Source organism: Diabrotica undecimpunctata, chromosome 2 (assembly GCF_040954645.1).
Source record: "Diabrotica undecimpunctata isolate CICGRU chromosome 2, icDiaUnde3, whole genome shotgun sequence".
Lineage (NCBI taxonomy): Eukaryota > Metazoa > Arthropoda > Insecta > Coleoptera > Chrysomelidae > Diabrotica > Diabrotica undecimpunctata.
Genome location: NC_092804.1, coordinates 101622309 through 101648220, shown reverse-complemented (window position 1 = coordinate 101648220; position 25912 = coordinate 101622309).

The following is a 25912-nucleotide window of genomic DNA, read 5'->3' as shown; positions in this document are numbered from 1 at the left end:
AGCGTCACACTAATGTTCGAACTTTCTAGGACTTCTCACCGTTTTGTTTGAGGGACACTGTCAAAGAGTTTCTTCAGATCGACAAATAAAATGTTTATTTTCTGTTTAAATGCCCTTCTCATTTCCACTGTTTAGATAATAAAACAGTGATAATAAGTAGATCTTTAGCTTTTGAGCTCTATAACTTGCTTGTTGTTCCACTTCCATGCTCCTATACTCTGCTGATTGTATTTGATACTGCAATTTGTTGACAGTTCTGATCTGCAATCCTCTTTGCTTGTTTTTAATAGTTTTTATATAATAATAATTTTAAGTATATTAGTTTAAAAAAATCAAAAAATATGGGAAAAAATTCGTCGAAAAGGATAAGCAGGTTCATCCAGACTTGTGAGATGATAAAAAAACGAACCTAACATTGGCTGCATATGGAGTAATAAGTAGTATTAAGTAGAAAATACATAAATATATCTTATAAATAGCAAAGTTAAACAAAATAATAGGGTCAATATAAAGAAGAATAGAGGTTTTCATCATCATTCTGGCTTTACAACCCTAGCCTTCTCAAGAATTTCCCTCCAGTCGTCCCTATTCATCGCCTATCTCCGCCAAGCACGTATTCCCAATAGAGGTTTTATCTACATCTTTTTTAAATGCGTTGGGATTAACATTGATAAATCTACTAGTATTGTATGTTTATAAACCCATTAATGCCCAGCACTATGAACTATTATTGAAACCTACTTTTGGGGGTGGGAACTAGACTTCACTGGAATTTCTGGGGGTAGAACTGGGCTTACACTTTCTGCCACACGAACAAATTCATCTCCTCACTATGAAAAGTATTTTGAAACGGCTTCTTAAGATGTACAAATTTGAGGTTTGAAGTAGGGCACTAGATACAAACTTTAAACTAAGCGTCTTAAAAAACAGGAAACTGGAACATATGGATATCTTTTAAAACCTCACTTTAAACTGTAACTGAACCATTAACTGCCACAATACACTACATACTTGCCATGAAAAGGGACGAAAAACAAGAAACATTACAAATTTGACGAAAAATTTGGACCAACGCTGAAGTCAACCGCTCTTGACAACGACCTTAGCGAGAGTGAGCAATTATCTTTAAAATTCATTCGCCCAATCATGGTATAAACTAAACATATAAACTGTAATATTTATTTGAAACGCAGAACATTAAGCAGTTTCGATCAAAAGAATGCCGAAAAAATACACATCTGTAAAATATAAAAAAACCCTAAAATGGTTTATATTAACTCGGCGACGCAAAGAGGAATTGAAAATATATTCGTGTTTTAATACATATACGAGTGGATTTTACTACATACCATGGAATTCAAAAATGCTACGTCATGAGGGCGGATTAGTTGATTAGCATTAGTAACGCATAAGTCAATCATCCAATGCAACATTGGGGTATACCATTTTTATCCTCTTATAGCAGTTCTGTAATTGGGTGTGTGCTTATCCATTTATCTATTTAGATCACTTTTTTCATATTGAAATTTGATCTCGGTTTTAGATTTTTTCAGGAGGTTGCACTTAGTGCAACCTCCTTAGTGCAACGAGCGTTAGTATTTGATTGGGTATTATTGAATATATTTTCCTTGTATTAATTTAAAATTTGAAGTGAGTTACCTTTTTGTCTTTCTTATATATACCTTTATATTAAATAAAATACGCTTATTTTCTCTACTGTACATGGGCTCTTCTTTTGCTTAAACTTGTCGGGTAGGTACTTAGATGTTTACATTATTATCTTCCTAGTTTCTTGAGTCACAGTCGGTATTTTCGGTTTCATTGTCGGGAGGCATAATATATATATATATACCTTCTGGCAATATTGGAGTATTATCATCGTTAATATTCTCGGATTCTATCATAACAGTTCAGCAACTTAAAGTAGCTTTTTCCTAAAAAATACCAAAATTGTAAAATAATTCCACAAGTGCCCAAGGGGTCAGTAACGACCCAGCAACAAACAATAGCTGATAATTTTTAAATATTACGGGAAAAGCAATAAATATCAAACCAGATATTTACAAGAACACCTAATAAAGACTTAGAAATCTTTACATAAATAAAATAAAACAAAAAAATGTTTATTTATCTTTATTTGTATGTTTATGTATGTTTATGTTTATTTACAATTGCAGTACGTACTGGATAGAAATAAGTGTATGTTAGAACTAGTCGCACGAGAGCAAAAATTAGTTAATGTGTTAGATAGCGGTGGGGGCAATCCTGGCTCCGTCTGTAAATTCCAGCCCCCAATTGATTTATTTTTAATTCGTGGGTCGTTAACGACACCTTGGGCATTAATAAGTTACCAAAGGGACCCTTATTAAAGCAAAGCCATGAAATTCGTTGTTCCCTAAACTAGTTGAAGCAGCAATGCATTCAGGAATTTTTAACTTTATTTAGTCACATACTACATGTCTACTTAAAGGGTTAATTCTGCTTAACGGGTCGCAACCAACGATTAGTTATACAACATCGACCAACTAAGCATTACTATAAAAATAGATGCCTTTCTCAACAATTATGAAATGGTTTAATTCATAGAATGAGTTCATTTATAAGTGTCAAATCGGACATGAATTTAACATGTTAAAGTATGGAAAACTAGATAAAAGATAAAAGAAATAAACTGTTTGTGTCAAATCGAATCGTTAGACAAGTCAAAATACTTTGAGCTCCACAACTTTTACAGTTTTTGAGAAGAAACAGTGTAAATTTAAATAATAAATCGAAATATATAGAAGCAGTGTACAGTGGTCTGTTAATAGCTGTAAGTAGTTTCCAAATTGGCAGTACTTGATTACAAACATTGTTTTTATATACATACGAAGAAAATTATTTATATTTCGTATTTATTAATTATTTAAAAAACAAGTTTCAACTCTTGGCATTGTCTTGCTAATTGCTAGATCGACTATTTACTTTTAAATAAACAGAGTCGCGCCTACCCAAATTAAATTTTTTTAAATGAAAGTTCAATTTAAATTTAAAAAAAGATAGAAGATTAAATTTGACAAAATGACAGGTGGTACTTCTGACTACAGGGGTCCATCAATTAATCCCGATCAGCAAAGCATTACTTATTCTAAGAATCACTAATCAACAACCATTAACAAAATTCTCAACAAAAAACCAGGTCATAATTTTACCGGCAGTAGATGAAATAAGAACAGAAGAGTACACCATTGCAGTAGGAAAAATAATCCATCCAAAAAATGTACTGTTCTCATCCAAAATGTCAAACGGAAGAATAATCAAGCATACAAGTCGTAGATGATTTTCTAAGTCAACATGTCGAATAAAGCACGTAAACTAATTACACCCGCTAATAGATTAGTTTTATTCAACGTATGTCCATCTTTATCCCATGACATAATCAAACAGTCTTTAATCAATCTTGGTTTTAAACTAATGTCTCCGATTTCGTTCCTTAGAGCTAAAATACAAGACCCGCAATACAGCCATGTACTTAGTTTTCGAAGACAAGTTTACTTTGGACCTACAGACAATTTTACTGTACCCGACTCCGTCCTAATTGATTTCGAAAATATTTCGTAAAAAAAAGATGTTTTTCTGTAAATATTTTAGAGGATAACTTTTTGATTGACGTTCTAATTCTTTAAAAAATGTGACCATAAATTACAACGAATAAGTAATAATAGTTATTTATATACCAAGTGTATTCAATAGATGTTTATGCCCAGAAGGCGACAAGGTTACAAACCCGAGGACCTCTTTCCCGAGGATTTGTAAGTCGCCTGAGGGCATATATATCTATTATTACTCGCGGTGCATACAATCTTTTATGTCATACTAGATTGCTATTTCATCTGCAAATAAATATGTTCTAAAAAATCCGAAAATTCGATTTCACTTTGACAATATATTTACTAGTAGACATTCTTTCGTACGTGTTATGTTGCTAAGCTACGGAAATGCTGTCAAACATGTCAAACTAAAACCGTAAAAATGCAAGATATTTTTGAGATCCCTAACCAAATTAAAAAAAAAGCTGAAAAAGCAACGCAAAAGTTACTACCAAATAAGTCGAGAGATGCCTACGACACGGAATATGAAAAATTAAGTTTATTAAAAATTATTAAGTGATCTTTTTGATTGTATCTTTACGCCCGCGCGGCCATAAAGTACACATTTTGCCCGCGCGGGCATAAAGTACACTATTACGTAGTTGGTAACTAAGCAATAAAAACACAATAATAAGCTAGTATGACATAAAAAATATTTATAATATATTATACTTAACTAATTATTCCTATCGTAAAATAACGATAATATTTAATTTGTAAAATTTGTCGATGACGCCATGATCAAACTAATAGTAATGCAATTCTTCTCCTCTGTACTATATTCCAAGAAATCATGTAGTGAACTTACATACACTATTCGGATGACTATAGCTGTCGATTTATTTATTTATTAATGTATGTTAACGCACGTAGAACATTAGATTATTTTGGATTTATTAAAATAGATAAAAGCGCAATGTTTTTCCTTTAACGTCCTTTAACTTGGCCTTAACGTACGATAGGTAATATAATAGGAGTTAAACATATTACACAATTCTGTTTTACACAATTCATTCCAAAGCGAAAACACTAACTCTTTTATTCATTGACGATAATGAAATCAACCTGAATTCCAATTTTTTGCTGTCTCGCCACCTCTCGAATAATTCCTTCCCTCAGTTCGGTTAGGGCGAAACCGATACATTTTCATTCCAAAGATATGTCTCTAAAATATTAAATTATTGATATACTTTTCCCAAAATGGTAGCCTGTTTATTCCGGGCACACCACCCGGAGTCGAGTTACTGAAAATGTAATTCTGACTCCGCTTCCCGCATCCAGATCGAGGCTTTCGAAGCCGCGAATGACTGTGAGTCCGACGCGCCGGGAAAGCAGCATAAGCATGGGGTATCGTGCATGCCAATAAGATCGCCATTGAAAAGTGCATCCGTGCGGATGTTTCTGCACTTGCTACTTGCACTTGGCCGGCTATAAATTTTAGGTATTTTTGAAATAGGTGAAATATTCAGGCACGAAACTTGAATACTAATAAAATTTAATTATTAAATAAGAAAAGTCACTATCTACTATTCTGAATAGTTAATTTATAATATAAACCAGGGGTCGGCAACCAGGCAACCAGTGTCGTTACTGATAGAGCTCTCGTCTAAAAAAATTTTAGTTTGCATAAAAGGAGTAATTAAACAAAATACAATATTGAAATAATAATAAAATAAATAAAAGTAATAAAAATAAAAATTTTAGATATACTAAACGTTCATACAAAAAAATCGAGTACCAGGTTGTACGGGACAGTGCAAACGTCCATAGTTTTGATTCGTATCAGTCGTGAACGATGCAATATATTAACATATTCTTAAACATATTGGAGTGGAAAACATGAATTTTCGTGAAGTTAATTACAAAATTTTTTATTAAGGAATGATTGCTTTTTTGACAACAGTTGAATTTCTAATAATAGTTGCTATTATTTATTTCCCTCTTGGCCTGTAAACATTGATTCGAATTCGGCGATAATTTAGTGGTATAAGAAACAAACCTCCGGCCTTGTTTTTACCATCTTCATCGTGTACAAGGACGGGTATCAAGTGTATACCTAAATTGTTTATAAATTATTTAAAAATTAAAACATATAGTTGTATCAGTTAAAATCAGTTCTCCACCATATTTTGCGGCGAGTGTTCCATTTTATAATACTACTGTTAATGGGCAACCTATACGTCCTCAATATCAGCAACAGCAAATTTAGCCAGAATGCTCAAATGCTTTTTTCCCATAAAATTTCCAACCAAATACAGAACCATTTTTAGAAAATACACCAACTATAATATATCCTCCTAACCAAGTAGTATCACAATCTTTTCAAATTTTTTAATGCAATCCTAATATAAATCCCACATCATCTACACCTCAAAATGAAACTTTAGATTTTCTTTTCATGACACATACATTAACAAGTGATAAATCTTTAGTAGACATCAACGACACTGAGCCGCCGGACATCCACGGCTGGCAAACTATAAAAAAGTACCAAAAACCGTAACAGGAATCCCACGTCTCCAACAGAAAATGAAAACACGGTAGAAGCCATCAACAAATTTCAGGTTATACAAAACTAAAACGAAAAAGACAACAAGAGCAGTTCAGAAAATATCAACGAATCTCCCGAAATCTCTAAATCTCCACCAATTTTTATGGATATGGTGTTATTGACTATAATAAATGGCTAACAATCTAACGGAAGTAACAGAAATAGAGAATACTAGGGCATAATATTACAAACAATACAATAAAAATAAATTCCAAGAACCCTGAAATATATTGAAAACTTAGCATCTAAATAGCAACAGCATTGTGCATTATACATAGCAAACAAAAGTAGATGAAGCACATAGAGTTTTAATTTGCAACCTATATTATTTAGTGCCTATTGATATAATTAAAAGCGAAATAAAAAAGCATGGGCATTTAGTGTGCCAAATTATGAATTAAAAGGCATAAAGCAAGTAAGGACCCTCTAGTAACGTTCTACGTTGATATAGAACCTAATTAAAATAATAAAACGAAGTTTAGTTTATAAACAACGCGAAAATAATTATCAAATCACCTTATACAAATAATAATATTATTTATTGTATTAGATGCCAACTGCATGGATACTTTAATATATACTGCAATAGACCTTATGACTTATGACTTGTGTCAAATGTGAAGGCAATCATATGTCAGCTTATTGTAAAAAACACAACTGCCATATGTGCACTCTGCAGAGGAGAATCACCACAAATTACAAAGGATGCATGGTACATAAAGAGTTAATAAGCAGTAGAACCACGGCAAGAGGAGTATCATCGCATACTCCAAACAACAATCAATTGCAACAAAAATAAAATACAAAATAATACGAACTTAATCAATCAAAATTACGCGACTTGTACCCAAATAACAAGTAGAACAAATGTGAATAATGTACAAAATAATATATACGCAACAACCAAAATTACGCCACTTACGTCCAAATAACAAGTGAAATAAATGTAAATAATACAAGAGGTGGCATGGAAGAGATGATGAACAGTTTCCATAACTAGTTCAAAGTTATTTTTTACAACAAATGCAAGTAAAGCGGCAGGATCTCTTAATTACACAATTTGGAAGAACAAACACCTAAGACAAGACACAAACACAAGAATCTATAAAGCAGCAATTAGATCTATATTAACATACACGCGGAGACAAGACCTGACACATCTAAAACGAGATGACTACTAGAAATAACAGAGATGAAAATACTTCGACGAATATTAGGGAAAACTCTGTTGGATAGGAAGAGAAGCTAAAACATAACAAGAGCATGCAGTATAGAAGACATAAATCGATAAGTGACTAATCGGAAACAGGAGTGGAATAAACACATTAGTAGAATGGCAGAGTATAGGATAGTACGAATAGCACGAGATACGTTACCAAATGGACGAAGAAGTATTGGCAGACCAAGAAAAAGATGGTGCGATAATTTAAACAATTTAAGGGACTAATTTTGAAGAAGGAATAGGCTTTAAAGCCTACATACAAAAAAGAAGAAGAAAAAGAAGAAGAAGAAGAAGCGTGATCGTAAACATGCTTTCCGCAGTAATAGATAACTTCAGTAATAGAATGGAAAATCATTACGAATATCACATCACAATAACATGCCAATGGCCTAGGTAACCATAAGACAGAGATTATTAACTTAATTTAACATAACAAAATTAATGTACTACCTACTCGTATCGAAAACCCACTTTACTAACAGAACAATGTTCAAAATCCCCCATTATTCCATTTACAGCACCATCCATGCTGACTGAACAGCACACTGTGGCGCTGCTAATTATACGGAACACTATACCACAATTTATGAGGAAACAATATCGAAAACAATGAGACGGAAAAGACATAAGTTGGAGTAATCTGTATCAGTTTTTAACCAACGGTTCTTTAACATTGCGGTTTCTGACAGCTCTCCAAGGCATTAAAGCACCACAGCTGAATATAAAGATTTCTTCATATATAATGTCAGTAAAGTTCTTAATTGAAGGTGTCTGGAATGCTAAGCATACAGACTAGGAGTCGGTACTATGTAAAATAAAAAAAAAGAAAAGAAAAAATAGCAGGCAAGTCATAGCTAATACAAACAGCTTTTAGGGTAGCCCAGCTACTGACCATTAGATCGAAATAAAATTCCAGATCTGCTCGATTTTTTTATACTCCTTAGCATAGTCTTCAATTATTTTGACATCCAAGCATCCTGGGATCTGTCCGCTGACCATATTCCCATAAGTCACACTATCCATATATTATCTTTATTCTTATAGTACCCTGACTGATTATTGAACGTTGATGATCATATGAATAACTTTGTTTACAGTAACTCGAAACAGATTAGCGGATGTCTCTTAATACTACTCTCGGAGATTTTGAAGCCAGTATGTTATTCTACGGCCTGGATGTCTCATTATATGGCTGAAATATTGCAACTTTCGAATTTTTATTGTTTTTGTAATTTTTGGGCTCTTTTTCATTTGGTGGAAAATTAATTTATTTGTTATTCGATCAATCCATCTTATTCGCAATATTCGTCAATAAATCCACATCTTAAATGCCTTAACTTTTTTCATTAGTGTTGCTGTAAGAGTTTAGCTCGCCATGTTATACAGAAATGTCGGGAATATGTAGCAGCGTATTAATCTGATTTTAAGGTTTAATGTAATATCTCTGTTAATGAGAATTTTCTTTAATTTATAATAGACAGATCTGGCTTTTTCAATACGTTTGCTTATTTATTTGCTTATATTATAGTTATTGTTAACACTGGCCTCCAAATACGGGATACTAAGGATTTTTTTCTAACTCTATTCCATATGCTCTGATGTTCATTGGTTGTAACTCTGTTTTGCTGACAACCATAAGTTTTGTCATAAAAGTATTAAGCTTAGCCCATATTCAACACATGTTTCGGTCACCCTGTTTATAAGTATTTGCAACCCTTTTTCATTGGATGCAATCAGTACCGTGTCGTCTGCGTATCTGAGATTGTTGATTTGAAAATCAGCATTTTCATCTAAGGCTTCTTTAAAAATGAATTCGGAGTAGATATTAAAAAGTAGAGGCCATAAAATACACCTTTGCCTCACTTCACATCGTATTTCCACTACTTTTGTCGTATTCTTCTCAACTTGTATATTTGCACATTGACACTAATACAAATTTGATAACACACAGGTCTTGGTCATCAGTTCTTATTTGTTTCAAGATACGTATCAGTTTGTCGTGGGTTACCCGCTGAAAGGCTTTTTCGAAGTCATTAAAACACATATATACTGGTTATTCTATATCTCTGCATCTTTGAACCACGACCTACAAACTAAATAATGCTTTTCTGGTTCTAAGGTTGTGTCTGAAACCAAACTGTATTTCGCTTAGTTATACTTCTATACTTTATTTTGTGTTGGTTAATATACCAACACAACTAATAGAACTGATAAAAGAGTCTCTAAAACTATAAAGTAGAATCCGGATACAAAATGAAATAACGGAAACAATAGATATGAAAAAGGGACTACGCCAGGGAGACGCTCTATCATGCATCTTGTTCAACATCGTACTCGAGAAAATACTGAGGGACACAAAAGTCAATACACGAGGAACAATCATTAATAAAAGCGTGCAAATAATAGCATTTGCAGATGATGTTAACATAATCGCAAGATCAAGAAGAGAAATGATAGAGGCATACAACCAAATAGAACGAGCTGCACAAAATAGTGGTCTTAAAATCAATCAGACCAACACAAAATATATGCAGGTAAGTAAAAACGCAGAAATAAGGGAGCCACAAAATATAACAATAGGTGAATACAACATAGACGGGGAAAAAAACTTTAAATACTTGGGATCCCTAGTCACATCTGATAATAACGTTACGGAGGAAGTGAAGAGGCGAATATTTATTGCAAATAAATGTTACCATGGCTTAATTAGGCAACTAAGATCAGATAACTTCGCAAGAAAAACAAAATGCCAAATATGTAAAACCCTAATAAGACCGGTACTCACGTACGGCTCAGAAACCTGGACACTCACTAAAAGAGAGGAAACGTTGTTAGCCACCTTCGAAAGAAAAATCTTGCGACACATATATAAGGGCACAAAAGAAAACGGAGTATGGCGAAGAAGATACAACTCTAAACTATAAAAAATATTCCAGGATCCGGATAATATAACATTCATTAAAATAGGACGGCTGCGTTGGATAGGACATGTAGAAAGAATGGAAGAAGGCGAAATACCAAACAAAATATTCAAACAGATGCCAGTAAGAAAAGGAAAAAGAGGAAGACCGAAGCTGAAATACTTAGAACAAATAGAAAATGATATAACAACCTTAAAAATAAAAAAACTGGAGAAAAAAAGCACGAAACAGATCAGAATGGAGAAGAATCCTGGAACAGGCCAAGACCCAAAAAGGGTTGTCGAGCTAGTGATGATGATACTTCTATTTTGTTGAAAATTCCCGAGTGTAGTATTCTTAATAACATTTTCAGTATAAATATGGCTCATTAGACTGATAGATGTTGATAGTCATCGCACTCATTAGCCCATCTTTTCGGTAAGATTACAAATGTTGATAGTAGCCAGTCACACAAATTATAAAACGAACGAATGTCCATAAGTTGACAACACCAAAGACCAACTGGAATGTATTCGAGTTTTACATATAAAATTATAAAATTCGATATTAGATTAAAGCAACCATACTATAACGAGACTGCCGTGCTTTTTCTTACCCAAACTATTCATGCAGCTGCTGAAATAGCTACACCCCTTCAGAACGAAAAAGAACAAAATGATAGGAACATACCCGTATAGTATGTCCCAAACCCTTCTTTCAGTGCGTCACTAATTTTGACGTCATATAGGATTTTAAGAATGTCGAGAATTATTGCATGACATTTTAGTTAAATCTGTTAGTTGCAGGATCGCAATCGGCTAAATGTGAAAAGGTGATGTAGAATAAAAACTTTAACAATTCAATTTTTTTTTAATTTACGTATTAGAGGTCTCGTCCTGTATATAAATTTTTATTGCGTTTTATATTGGAACGGCAGTTTGTCATATTATATCCTATTCTATACATTCCAAGGAAAGTGATTAATTAGTTAAGATTGATTTATGGATTTATTATTATTTAGTACAAACACTATGGAATTGGAATGTTTGTTTATATAAAATATCGCTTCCTTCTAGAATCTTTTACTACTACTTGCATTGTAGTCATATTCGGATAAGTAATTTTGCTATAAGTTTCTGTGGCAGCCAATAGTTTAATTTTTTGAAGATTTATCGTTAAATAGTGAAAATAGTATAAATAGTTCCAATACACACGAGTTCTATTAACACGTTCATGTTTATTGGTTAATGAAGGTCCTAGATTATCACATACTGAAGTACCCATTGCCACAGAATAGCTAGCATATGTTTGAAGGCCTACTTTATGAACGGCAAAAACTGGTAATAAAGTTGTCCCAGCCTCGTTTTCTAATTGAAAATAATTTAGTAATATCTCGGTATATCTTACTCGGTTAATACTAACCTGGAATGACAATTATCATTTTATCATTGTGAAAAGTAGGTACTGTCACGATCGAGACCATTTTGTCAAATTATATTTATGCGCATCATTGATTGGATATCTATTTAGCGCATTCTAAACTCCAACCAATTATACATCCGTAAGTAGAATTAGCTTTACGATAAATAATTTTTTAAGTTCTATGTATAATAATCACAGACTCACGTTTTTTCTGTCACTTCTAGCTTAATGCGTTAGAGAGAATTCGATCAACTATAACGCACTGAAAGAAGGGTTTGGGACGGACTGTATATAAAAAACATCTTGTTGCATAAAAAAAGAGCTAGGCGTATATGGCAGAGAAGTCGTACGCAATCCTATAGATAAAAGTGAATACAATAGATTAAGACGGTAACTTAAAACTGCTCTACAAGACGCGAGGTATGACACATTTAAACTACATTCATTATTCCGGTATTCCGGAGTTTTTCGGATCTTTCTAATATGCGTATAATTTAAAATGTTTTTATGTTTATATAGATCTTATGTTTATGTACAATATTTGAATGCTATGCTGGAACAACGTTGTAACCACCAATACTTTCATATGTAGGCTTTCCATGAAACAACGTTCTATATGTGCAAACTAATGTACTTCTGACTGTGGAGAATATTATGAGTCTTAACTAGCCTGTTTTGGTAGTTTGAAAATAAGTCAACCTTCAACTTTCGGTGTAACAACGTTGTATGTGTTAAAGTGGGTCGTGTTTCGCGCCAAATTTTCTGTACGTGTTTTGTAAGTCAACGTTTTAAATCGTGTAATTTATTATTTCGAGCTAAATGAATATTAGTATAACCAAGTCAGTGATTACCCAAATTAACAGAGGGAAAACACGAAAGCTTAACATTGAAAAGTGGAAGCAGAATATTAGAAAACTTCGCAGAGATGCTTATGATTTGTACGTTTCATCTATAGAAGTACCCAAAGAAACTCTAAGTTGCAAGGATAAAGTAAGTTAAAGTGATCTAAACTAGTTTCATGTTTTAAAATAATTTTTATTTTAGGTGCATATTTGTAAATGTAAGCAGTCTGCTTCGGTTTATTCTGTTGAGTTATTAGTGGACAATCACACAAAACTATTCAAACGGTTTAGAGAACTGAGTTACAATGCCAAATCAAACTATTTATCCCAGTCTCTTTCGCTGCAATGGCCAAAAAGAAGGAGGGTTGACGAAGCAATACCTCGTCGTCAGTGTACAGTGAAATATACAGTTGAAAACATAAGGGTGTTTAAAGCAACGGGATGTTATATATTTTCAATAACCGCTAGAAGTCTCCAGTATCTTGTTGATAAAATGAAATCAGAAGTAAATCTAAATGATAAACGTGGCAAACATACTTATCGCCCCAAAAAACTTATGATAACAGATGCAGAGAAAATAAATAAACATATAAGGTCATTCCCGCAGTAAGAAAATCAATAAAGCAGAAATGCTTTTTCTAAAAGGTGCCTTCCAGCTGATTTAAGCATCTCAAAAATGTACAGATTAATTTTAAAAATGTACCCTGAAGCGTAGGGATGTGGCGACCCCACCGCCCAAAGGTGTTTTAACCTTTGCAGTCAGCCTAAGGTAGCAAGTAGATACTCTTCTACGACCCCGGTAGAAGATAGATCTGCTAAAGGGACGCAACTCTGCCTTAAGCAAGCCTTGACTTTCTCCACAGTCCCCTACCAAGGAGAAGTCATGTCCCAACCAAAAATTTCCATCAAATTCGTACATATCCATTACACATCCTAACCCACTACCAATACGCACTGGCCCGCGCGTTAGTGAAATTGCTAAACCCCCCTCCTCTATTCATGTATGCAAAATTCAGGAAACGAACGGCCCTCAGTGCCCGGTGACTCCACCCATCCGACCAAGGTAGCGGTCAGAAGAAAGACGGAGTAGAGGGTGCTAAGAATCCCCTGGTTAAACTATTCTACCATAGACGACAACCTATGCATATTGCTTCATATAATGTGAGAACAACGTCATCGGAGTCTAAATTGTTAGAAATGGAGGAAGAGCTAAAATCAATAAAGTGGGACGTAATGGGTCTCAGCGAAGTCAGAAGAAGAGGAGAAGAACAATATACTCTTAAATCTGGCCACTTATTCCATTTCAAGGGAAAATACAATTCATCAAATGGTGGGGTTGGATTTATCTTACACAAACGACATGTACCAAACATATTAAAAATAGAAAGTGTAAGCTCGAGAGTTATCACTCTAATATTAAAGTTGAATTTGAGATATAAATTAAAATTTATACAAGTGTATTCACCAACGACAAGCCACACAGATGAAGAGATTGAAATGTTCTTTGAAGATATTAGAACAGCCCTGAAAAGTACTAAGACGTTTTATACTCTGATAACAGGAGATTTTAATGCTAAGATGGGAAATAAAGAAGACCAAAGTGAAACCGCACTAGGAAACTACGGCTATGGAGAAAGAAATGAAAGAGGGACCATGCTTGTAGATTTTTTACACCAAGAAAATCTTTTTTCTATGAACTCATTCTTTCAAAAAAAGCCCCAATGAAAGTGGAAAACAGATTTAAAATTAAAAGCGATCACAGATTGATTCGAGCAAAAATTCTGTTCAATTTAAAAAATGAACGAACAAAAATGTTAACATCAGACAATGTTAAATGGACCCAGCCCGAAAATATAGACCACTTTCGTGACATCATTGACCATAACCTTCAACAAATCAACGACGAAACACAGGTCAAAGTTTTAAACGAAAGTATCGTAAAAGCCCTTACAGAAGCGGAGAAGTTGTGCTGTCCTAAAATGAAGAAAAAACATGAGAAAATAAGTCTCAACACTAAAAATCTGATCGAAGAAAGAAGGAGGCTAAAGGACAGGTATAACACAAACTACGCAGAATTTAGTCAACTCAGTAAAACAATAAACAAAGAAATCCGAAAAGACATACGGCAACATAACATGAGAGAGGTGACAAGGGTGATAGAGAAAAATAGAAGTCTGAAAGTTCTAAGACACAACATGTCCACAGGAAAAAAGAACATACATAAGTTAAGAAATAAACAAGACGACATTGTGACTGATAAGGAAGAAATAGTGAAAACAGTGGAAGACTTCTACAGACAACACTATGAAACAAGTGAATCCGATGAAAGGCGCCCCTTACCAAAGATAGAGAATCAAGGCTCAGAATTAATGCCGAACATAACTGTTGACGAAATTAAAAATGCACTTCGGGTGATGAATAACAATAAATCCCCAGGTGAAGACAGGGTAATGACCGAAAGCCTAAAACTGGGAGGAAATAAGCTCTTACTGACACTTGCTAAACTATTCAATAAATGTCTGTGCGAAGCGATAACACCGACGCAGTGGAACAACGCGGAAATCATCTTACTTCATAAGAAGGGAGATATCAGCGACCTTACAAACTACCGCCCCATTAGCTTGTTGTCACAAGTATATAAGCTATTTACAAGAGTTATTACCAACAGGCTAGGAAGTAAGTTGGATTTCTATCAGCCAAGAGAGCAAGCAGGTTTTAGACCAGGATATGGCACGAATGATCATTTACAAGTAATTAAGAACTTAATAGAAAAGAGTGTTGAATATAACATGCCATTAGTCATGATATTTGTTGACTACGAAAAAGCTTTCGACACAATAAGTCATCAAAAGATGTTAAAAGCCTTAACAGAGTGCCGTATAGATCATCGCTATATAAACATGATAAAATACATCTATCAAAATGGGACAACAAGTGTGAAACTGGCAGATAAAAAGAACAACGTATTTAAAATAAAACGGGGAGTGCGACAGGGAGACACAATTTCGCCAAAATTGTTTACAACATTATTAGAGCATATGTTTAAGAACGCAAATCTGAGTGAAAAAGGAATTAATGTCAATGGAGAAATGCTTAGTCATTTGAGGTTTGCTGACGATATTGTCCTTTTTGCTGACATAATCGATGATGCAGTATATACTGGAGTATATTCTCCAGTATATACTGGAGAAACTATACCTAGCCTCCCTACAAGTAGGATTAAAAATCAACCCACAAAAACACAAATCATGACAAATCTTGTGTTAAGCGAAAAGATTTCAGTAAATGGCATGCATATTGAAGAAACCATCTCATATAAGTACTTAGGACATGAGATACGCATAGGAAGAGATAATCAAACGTGCGAACTAAGCCGCCGCATAGGACTCACTTGGGTGGCATTCTGCAAGATAAGCTATGTTCTTAAATCAGAACTGCCTATGTGTCTTAAAAGAAAAGTCTTTAATCAGTGCGTGTTGCCAGTACTTACATATGGTGCAGAGACATTAACACTAACCAAGAAAGTAAGAAATAAAATTTGTGTTACCCAAAGAGCCATGGAACGATCGATGTTAGGCATTTCCCGTAGGGATCGGGTCACGAACAAGGAAATAAGACGGAGAACAGGAGTGACAGATGCCATAGAAAGAATTATGACCCTTAAGTGGAACTGGACGGGGCACATAGCTAGAATGTCGATAACAGATGGACACAGCGAATAATACAGTGGAGACCGAGACAATAAGCACATCGAAGTAGAGGTCGTCCACCAACAAGATGGTCTGATGACATAAAACGGATCGACAAAAATTGGATGCAAACAGCACAAAACAGAAATACATGGAAAAGACTGAGGCAGACCTATATCCAGCAGTGGATAGATCCGGGTTAAATGATGATGATGATGCCCCTGAGAGAACAATATCTCTACGAACCTACCACGACATTTAAAAAAGTGAATTCAGCTTGCGTTTTGGACTTCCCAAATCAGATACTTGTTCATAGTGTGACAAGCTCTTTATTAAACTTTCTTCAACTTGTGATGAATGTGAAAGAGAGAAAATAGAAATTAAAAGCAAAATTCATCATATGCGAGCAGAAGCAGGTTATAAAACATTAAAACAAGATACTAAAATTACAAAAGTAAATGCTAATTATGTCGTTTTATGTACCGATTCTGCCCTGTAATAGAGAATTTACCCTCATAGAACGCAACAAGAATTTTTTATTGGTTTATGTCCCGTTTTAGTCGACAGACGTAACTGCAAAAGCTGGAGTTAAAAGCCCATTTAAAGTTACCTACATGCATCAAATATTTTTAAAAATTTTATCAACGCATAAAATGTAGTATGGAAAGATCTAAAGTGCAAAATAACTCAGTCAGTGTGGATACAAATTAGCTCAGATGGTCCAAATACTATACGGCTAAGAAAATTCCACAACACTATTTAATTACGGTCATCTTATTCTTTAAAGTCAACTAAAACGCTTACGACCGAAGTCACTCTTACAAAAGCATATGAAGGGCCACTACCAATTAAAAAAGAAAAACATGCCAATTGATTAAATATTGCCGAATATATTCCACTACAGTATGTAAGCTACTATCTAAATTTTAGGAGTGAATAATATTATTTTGATATATACTTCATATAAAAAATGTTTATAAGTAATTTTTTATTAATATGTACATTTATTAATTTCACGTGTACTTCATTTTATATTTTAAAAACAACGTTTAAGCCGCCTTACTTCCATACAACAACGTTTTAATCGACGGGGATTTAACACGTTGTTTTATTAAAATATAGGATATAAATGTTCATAAATGCTGTATAACCTAAGGTTATTTTTGTTACATAAATGTTATGCATCTATAGTCTACCATACTACGCTAATAATTTTTTTTTTAATAATTAATTATAAGGTGTTTTTTCTATTTATCGACATAATGTGATTAGGCGTTTACAACGTTGTTCCAGCATAGCATTCATGTGTAGGTATATCTTATGTAATAAATGATTTTTCCAAATAAGAATAAACATAACTTTTATGTTTCCTTTAATTGTATCAATAAATGTTTAAAACTGTTTTAGAAAAATATAACTTTTTTACTCAATTATAGTTCTTTTAAAATGAGGAACACAATTTGTGGTATATAAGGAATAATGGTAAACTCTTATTAACTACTCTACCCATTTTAATTATTCACACTTTTTAACATCTATGACTTAATATCAGTGATTAATAGCCACAATCAACGGTTAGTTAGGCAACTTATCGGTTTTCTGCGATCAAAAAAACTATTTAATAATACTAATTAATATCCTACATATTTATAGATATCTATTGATCACTATCTGTAGAATGTGTCATTCGGAAAGTATATGTAGCAAAGTTTCTAATTTACTTCCTACAAACTACCATTTCAAGACAAACCACCTTGTTAGTTAGTGCGACAGTAAAAAAACAAAACTGCTTTATGAAGGCTTGGCACATGATAATAATTAATCAAAATATTATCTTTATTATGCGAACAGACTCGAGTGCAAACTGCATTTGAAAAGTGGAACACTTAATGTAAGATCGAATTTAAACGACTATCAAAACAGGAACTTAATTATAACTCTATTATGCAACGTTCTCGGAATATTAAAAAAAGTCATTATAGCGACACAATGGCTAATCGATAGTACTTTGTCAGATTAAATACTTTATGTAGAATTTAATTTCAAAGAAATATAATCGATTTATAAAATTTACCTACCTCTACTTTCATTTTGGATTTATATTAAAAGTATGCCCCTTATGTATATATATTATTTGTTATTTCCTGACCGTGAATTTTTAAATAGAAACTTGTTTGATTCGTAGGTTTGTCGGTCTGCTATCAATAAAACACTTAATTATTGCTTAAACGTTTCAGCTTTTTTCCATCTTCAATGCGCACTTTTGACTTTCATATGGCTTTGATACAGTAGAAGCTGTGTATAGTTTTATGAAATACATAAAGCGAAGAGGACTCAACAAAAATGATATTAGCATAGTGAGAAATCTTTCTTGGAACTAAGAGACTGTGTTAACATTTTATGGAAATAGCACATATGCCAACAGATAAGTGGAGGAGTCACACAAGGCTATGTTCTTTCGCCATTACTATTTAGTGTATACTCCGAGGAGTCATTTACACACGCACTTAAAAACTATACAGAAGGGATCATGATAAAGGGTAAAAATATACATAACATTCGTTATGTCGACGATACAGTCATTATCGCTGTAAGTGAGAAAGAACTGCTACTATAAAGCAAAATTTGTGATACTGAGGAATAGTTTAGTTTAGCAATAAATATAAAGAAAAATTAAGCCACAGCTATCAGTAAGAGGGGTAAAGTAATAACAAGGATCCAGATAAAAAAATAAAGATATTGAATAAGTAGTGGACAAAACCAAATATTTAGGAGCTGGACTACTGAAGATCTAAATCCAATCTCAGAAATTTAATCAAGAATAGAGCAATCAAGAGCAGCCTTTTTAAAGATAAGGAAATTTCTAAGTAACCAAAGACTCAACCTGCAAATCCGATATCGGAGGTAAACTGTTATATTCACTCTAATCTTTTTTATATTACCGAAGTTTAGACTGTCAATGTTGACTTAATAAGAAAGCTTGGGGAGAGATATGGAAAATTTTGAAAATGCCATGGACCGACCATATTACGAATGAAATGGTATTGCACAGAATTGGAGAAACAGAATGCCAATATTCATTCTCATAATTAATTATCAGACGTGGCATGAAAAGCAACAAATCTGATGTTTGTATTCTAGTATTGCATCTTTTAGCAACAAAGATTTTATTTTGCTTAAAATGGTAGGTTAATAACTTGGCAAGTACCAAGCAGCCTTTATAACATTAAGATCCTTTGCAGAACAAGTTAATAACATAAATTTAGTAATATCATATGCTAAATCAAGATTAAAAAATTTAAAATTTTATTGTGACCTTTGTTGACTTCCAAAAACCCTAGGACTCAATCGATAGAGAAATAATAAATAAATTGTTAAAATTTACAGGCAAAGTATCGGATCCACTCTATATCCATAGAGGAGTTAAACAAGGTACAAGAGGACCTGATTTCGTCTCTACTATATATTGAGTCTTAGAAAAGATTATTAGAGTGTGGACAACAACCATGGCGTCAAGTAATGGAATACAAATTGAACTTAAAATATTTTAAAAAATGGGCTGAAGGTAAACTGTTTAGTTTTTGCCGTTGACCTGACTATTTGGCCAATAATGTGAATGATGTTAAAGTTTAATTGTACAGCCTTTAATCAATTTCTGTAAAATCTGGCCTAAATATAGCATTTAATAAAACTGAGTTTATTACAAACAAAAAGAATGCACCCTCTTATGTGAAGATACAAACAAGAAAAAGTCAAATAGTCAGAAAAGTGTAAATACTTTGGAAAGTTTATTACACCTGTTGGTTTAGAGATTACTGCCATTGAAAGTAGATGTTGCAGCACTCCATCTGTGGAAAGACATAAAAAACAGAAGCTTTTAAACTTTAAACTTTGCCACTATAATACAGTGACAGGCAGTCAGCCTATATGCATCTAAATTTTTAAATATGTTAAAGAAAGGTCCATTATGACAAATTGAAATGAAAGAGAGAAAAGTTTTGAGAAATATCTTAGAATCAATAAAAGAAAATAAGGAATTTCGCCAACAACAAAATCGTGACTTATACCAACATTTAGAAGACATTGTTACCAACATGAGGAAATGGAAAATAATGTTTTGCGGTCAAATAAAACGTATGAATCCTCAAAGACTTACCATCGTATTCACTTTTTAATGTCAAGATAATCGTTAAATTTAAAATGGGCAAGTTAGGTCAAAAAATATTTGCAACAAGCGGAAATTCCACCTGGTGACCTCCAAGATCGTTCTATTTAGAGATAAGGTAAAATTGAATAAGAACCTGATCCCATTCACTATACCGCTCATCGCTCCGTTAGAAAAGAAGGTGGGCACAGGACAGGAAAGAGGAACATTTGACTTAAGTAAAAACTTTCTTTAGTCCAGTGTATCATAGTAAAAATATAGTATAGTATAATCCGATTTTCATTAGCATGATGGGTTAGAACCTTTATATTGGAAATACTCTCAAAAATCGATAGAAAAATTTATTCCAAAATGTTCCACAGAATTGTTTCAAAAAAATAATACTTCTAGACGTATTCTTAATTCAAAATTTTAATTTTTCTTGCTCAATCTATTTTGAATTCGCTCTTTATAATTTGCATTTATTATTGGATATTCATGACATTATCAAGGCCAACTGTACTTTACCCATAGATTATTTGACCAACTTAGACAGTGCAAGAGGGTTCCCCATTTTGGATTGGAAGTTTGGTTACTGGTGGGTGTAAGATCTGGTGAAATAGATTAAATATTTGAGATACATAATTTCCTTGAGGGAATTGTCCGAAATAACAAACACAAAGTACGAAGTTTCTTATAAATTTTACTGTATTATTTGAACGCAAGCTTTTGTACTATTCCAGTTTTGGAATTAATCCAGAATATTTAACATAAGGTAAAATCACAAAGACTAAACTGGCTTGGTCACCTAGAAAGAATGCCAGATAATCGAGCTGTAAAAGTAATCCAGAGATGGAAGCCCCAAGGAAACAGAACAAGAGGAAGGCCCCGTAAAAGATGGATAGACGACGTAGAGAGGGATCTTAAAACCATGAACATCAGGCAGTGGCGAAGGAAAGTATCCGACAGGGCAGAATGGAAGAACATTGTTAAGCAGGCCAAGACTCACAAAGGGTTGTAGCGCCATTAGAAGAAGAAGAAGAAGATTTAACATAAGAATTTATACTATATATAATATTAATTAAATGGGAACTATAATCCTAATAAAGTGAGAGAAATTGACAGAGCATACAATATATTGAGACATCAGTGGCATTGGTTATGACCAGTCTGATGAAAACTGCACAATATAGTCAGCTATTAAACAAGGTAATGAAAGTAAAAAGCAAACTCAGATTTCTTACTGGAGAAAAGATCTTCATCAACGATAACCTGACTGAAAAAGAAAGACATATGGGGCAGGAAATTATAAATATAGGCAAGGAATTAAGAGCTGAAGATAAAAACGTGAAGAGAGGGTACAAAAACTAACTATGGATGACATAAAATATGAACTGGCCGGAAATGGTACTTTCAAACAAGAAAATGGGATATGGACCCAAAAAACGGCATATAGCAGTGGAAAAAGAAAAAGACGACCCATTATGCCGACGAAACCTAGCGATGAACAGGAAAATAAGCTTGCACATAAATAGTGAAACAAACAATAAAAATACGTACCTAAACATTGCGACATGGAATATATGAATATACGAGGAGCATGCGAGGAGGGAGCAATAATTAACCTAACAGAAGAACTTATGAAATGTAAAATAAACATAATAGCAATAAAATAAACACGTTTACTGGAAACAACATGAAAAGATTAGTTCATACACGTTTAATACAAGTGAAGGCTATCACAGGAATTTTGGAGTGGGATTTTGATTACATGAAGACGTGGTGCAGGTGAAACGATTTGTAATAAAATCTGACAGAATGTGTGTAAATAAAACTAATCAAATAGACCACATCTTAATACAAGAAAAATTCGCCAATTTAATAAAAAATGGGAAAACGTGCAGAGGGCCTGACGTACACTCTAATCATTTTTTGTTTAGAATTAATATAAGAGATTCAATAATTAAAAAGCATAAATGGAAAAAAAAAGTGCAACATAAATTTAATTTTGAAAAACTGCGAAAATTTGAGGTAGTGCTGAATTGTTACAAGGATATACAAGAAACCTACATAAAACAAGATAGCGCTACTGTGAGTACCATACAATAAAAGTTATTGAAAACGACAAACACTGTAAAGGAAGCAACGTTGAAGAACATACTAAAAACAAAAAGATTTAAAAAAAAGCCACTGATGTGATAGCGAATGTAGAACAGATTTAAAAAAAAAAGATCAGATTTGAGATTAAAAAGTTTACGATTGCAAATGCCGAATAACAAAAAAAAGTAACAAAAATCCAAGAAGGACGAGAAAAAGAGAGGATATGGACGATAGAGTAAAGCGTATTGTTGAAAATTACAAGAAAACGTATCACGGAAGAACGCGAAGACCTAATATGTGAAAGATGGAAAGAATATTTCAAAGAGCTGCTAAATGATGGAGTAACTACTGAAGAGAATTATAATATTCCTAAACCTCAAATAGTAGTAGAAGAAATACCGAAGCCCACAAGAGGAGAAATCGAAGAAATAATAAAAGAAACGAAAAATCAAAAAAGCCCCGGGGGGAGCGGCATAATGGCAGATAACTTAAAATATGGAGGAAAGGTTTTAAGAAACCAAATAAGTGAAGTAATAGTAGAAGTAAGGGATGCCGAAAAAATGACTTAAGAATGGAACAAGTACATTATATTTCCTATACACAAAAAGAGAGATAGAACTGAATCCGCAAACGATAGAGAAATACCCTTGTTTGAGGTAATATACAAAGTTGCTGAACTTAAAATATACAAAGTGCTCGCCATACTAATTAAAAAACGATTAGAAATATCTGTGGAGAAGGATCTAGAAGATTACTAGGGAGGATTTCGCAAGGGAAGATCAACAACCGATTAAATTTTTATGCTAAAACAAATCCTGATCAATTGCTATGATTACAACATTTCAGCATAAGTACTTTTCATTAATTACAAAGCCGCCTACTATACAATAGACAAAAATAAATAAATGATAACGCTAAAAGAATTCTAATATTGTAAAGATTAGTGGGATAAATAAATCCGACACAAAAAACACCAATGCTTATAAAAATACGCTTATACGCTTATATATAGCGTACGCTAATGATGTATTTCTCATTGCAAGAAATGGAAAAGAACTGGCAAGTGTAGCAAAAAGACTGATTCGGGAAAGCTCTATCGTAGCTTTTCTGAGAATTATAATAAATTATTGATAAATGTGAATTAAATGGAAAAGTCTTAGAAAGAGTCACTTACGAAGGAGATAAACGGCGAGCATTTTAAACAATTAAAATGGGAATAAGCCACCATTAAATGTTAAGGTAAGTTTATTGACGTTTCAATTTCCACTTAGAAAATTGTTTTCAAAATACAAATATTAATGCTACTACACTACACAACAATGAAGAAATTAAATTAAGATTTCCACCGGTTAATCTAAAAAGATGAAGGAGAAAACAATACAAGAGAAATAATTAAAATAATTCAAGAAAACACAAGTTTAAAAGTTTTGAGGCGAAATACTAACAGCAGAGGCAACAAAAATAAGTACAAAATAAAAACAAAGATAAAAACATTACTACTGATAGAACCGAAATCCTTGAAGTTGTCAAATCCTTTTATAGTAAAATGTATGAGAGCACCGACGAAAGGCAAGATCAGCTTTTGCTAAAAATCACAAATCAGGGATCAGAATGAAGTCAGAAATAAATCCATACGAAATCACAACGCCACTTTTACAAATAAAAAATAACAAATACCATGGCGATGACGACATAATGATCAAAGCGATCAAACTAGGTGGAAATAAAATTATCCAGGCTTTGGCCAAGCTTTTCACCGAATGCATCTACCAAGGAAAAACTCCTTCTAAATGAAACGATGCAGTCATTATTTTACTACACAAGCAAGAGAGATTTAAAAAAAAACTACCATTCTATCAGTTTGCTTTTACTTTTTATATAAACTTTTCACAAAAATTAACAAAAAAAGCTCATTCATTTGAGATTTGCAGATGACATCGTCCTTATAGCCGATCGTATGGATGATGCAATATTAATGTTTGAAATACTATATCACGCTTCCTTGGAGGTCGGACTGAATATTAATATGAACAAGTGACAAATAATGACTAATCTGGTGGTAAATCGAAATATTGCTTTTGATGGAAGGAGTATTATGTAGACTACATCGTAGTATCGTAGATCGTAGTGTAGACTACATCGTACATAAGTACTTAGGACATGAAATTCGTTAGGGCAGAGATATAACCAGACATGTGAGCTTCCACGTCGTATAGGATTAGCCTGGGCAGCGTTTTGTAAATTAAACTATGTATTTAAATCGGATCTAACCATATGCCTCAAAAGAAAAATCTTTGACAAATGTTTGTTACCTGTACTCACTTATGAACCGGAAATATTAACACTCACAAAAAAGGTTGTTAATAAGATTCGCGTGACCCAGATGGCTATGGCCCGATGTTGGGTATCTCTCTGAGAGACCGAATCCCAAACGAAAAAATACGTAGCAGAACAAAAACAACGCCATCAAAAGAATCGCGTTGTTGAAATGAAATTGAGCAGGACACGTCGCCAGACAATCAGACAACCGATGGAAAAAACGTATTTTACAGTGGAGACCAAGGCAAGAAGCAATACGGAGCAGAGGACGCCCACCAACTAGATGGACTGACGACTTGAAACCTCTTAGCAATACCTGGATATAAGCCGCACAAGACAGGCACAGATGGAAAGAGCTAAGGGAGACCTATTTACAGCAGTGGACGCATTCAGGTTGATGATGATGATTTCCGGTGAAATTGAATGTAGATCAGTAACAAAAAGTATTGTCTAAGATGCGTTATACGTCATTGTACTTGCATGCAAAGTTTCATGAATAGCGCCTGGTTTGTTTTAAAGATATTTAGTTATTTAGATATTTAGCTTTAATCTATGGTATACAGCCATCAACTGAGATTTTTCTTGTTTACTTTATGTTTGGTTAGTTTAATACTTTATCCTAATCCTGTATATATAACAGCGGCAACAGCGCTTAAAGGCTATAGATCTTTTGACTTGTATATTATTAGTTTTTTGACTAGATTTATATATAAATATCGTTTATAGAGCTAACACTCCAGTCTTCAGAGACGAAAATGCCACTGAACCTAAAAAATCGTAAGAACCAGCTGTATTTTGCTGGAAATGTCAAAAAAGTTGTAAAAAATTTGCTACTTCTATCCTCCCTACCTCATAGGGCATAGGCGGAAAATTTCGATTGACCCAGAATCTGTACGCTATAGAAAAAATGTTTCAAACAAGAACTGTAGCTGAGATAAGTTTAAACAAAAATTAAAAATTAGCACTTTTTCTGTAGAATAAATCGTTATCCCAGAAACAACCCTTGAAACGACCGATTGACAAAAAGCGATTTTGAATTATCAGTTACGCCCGTGAAATTAATTTTTTAAATAAAACATAATGACGGTATTATA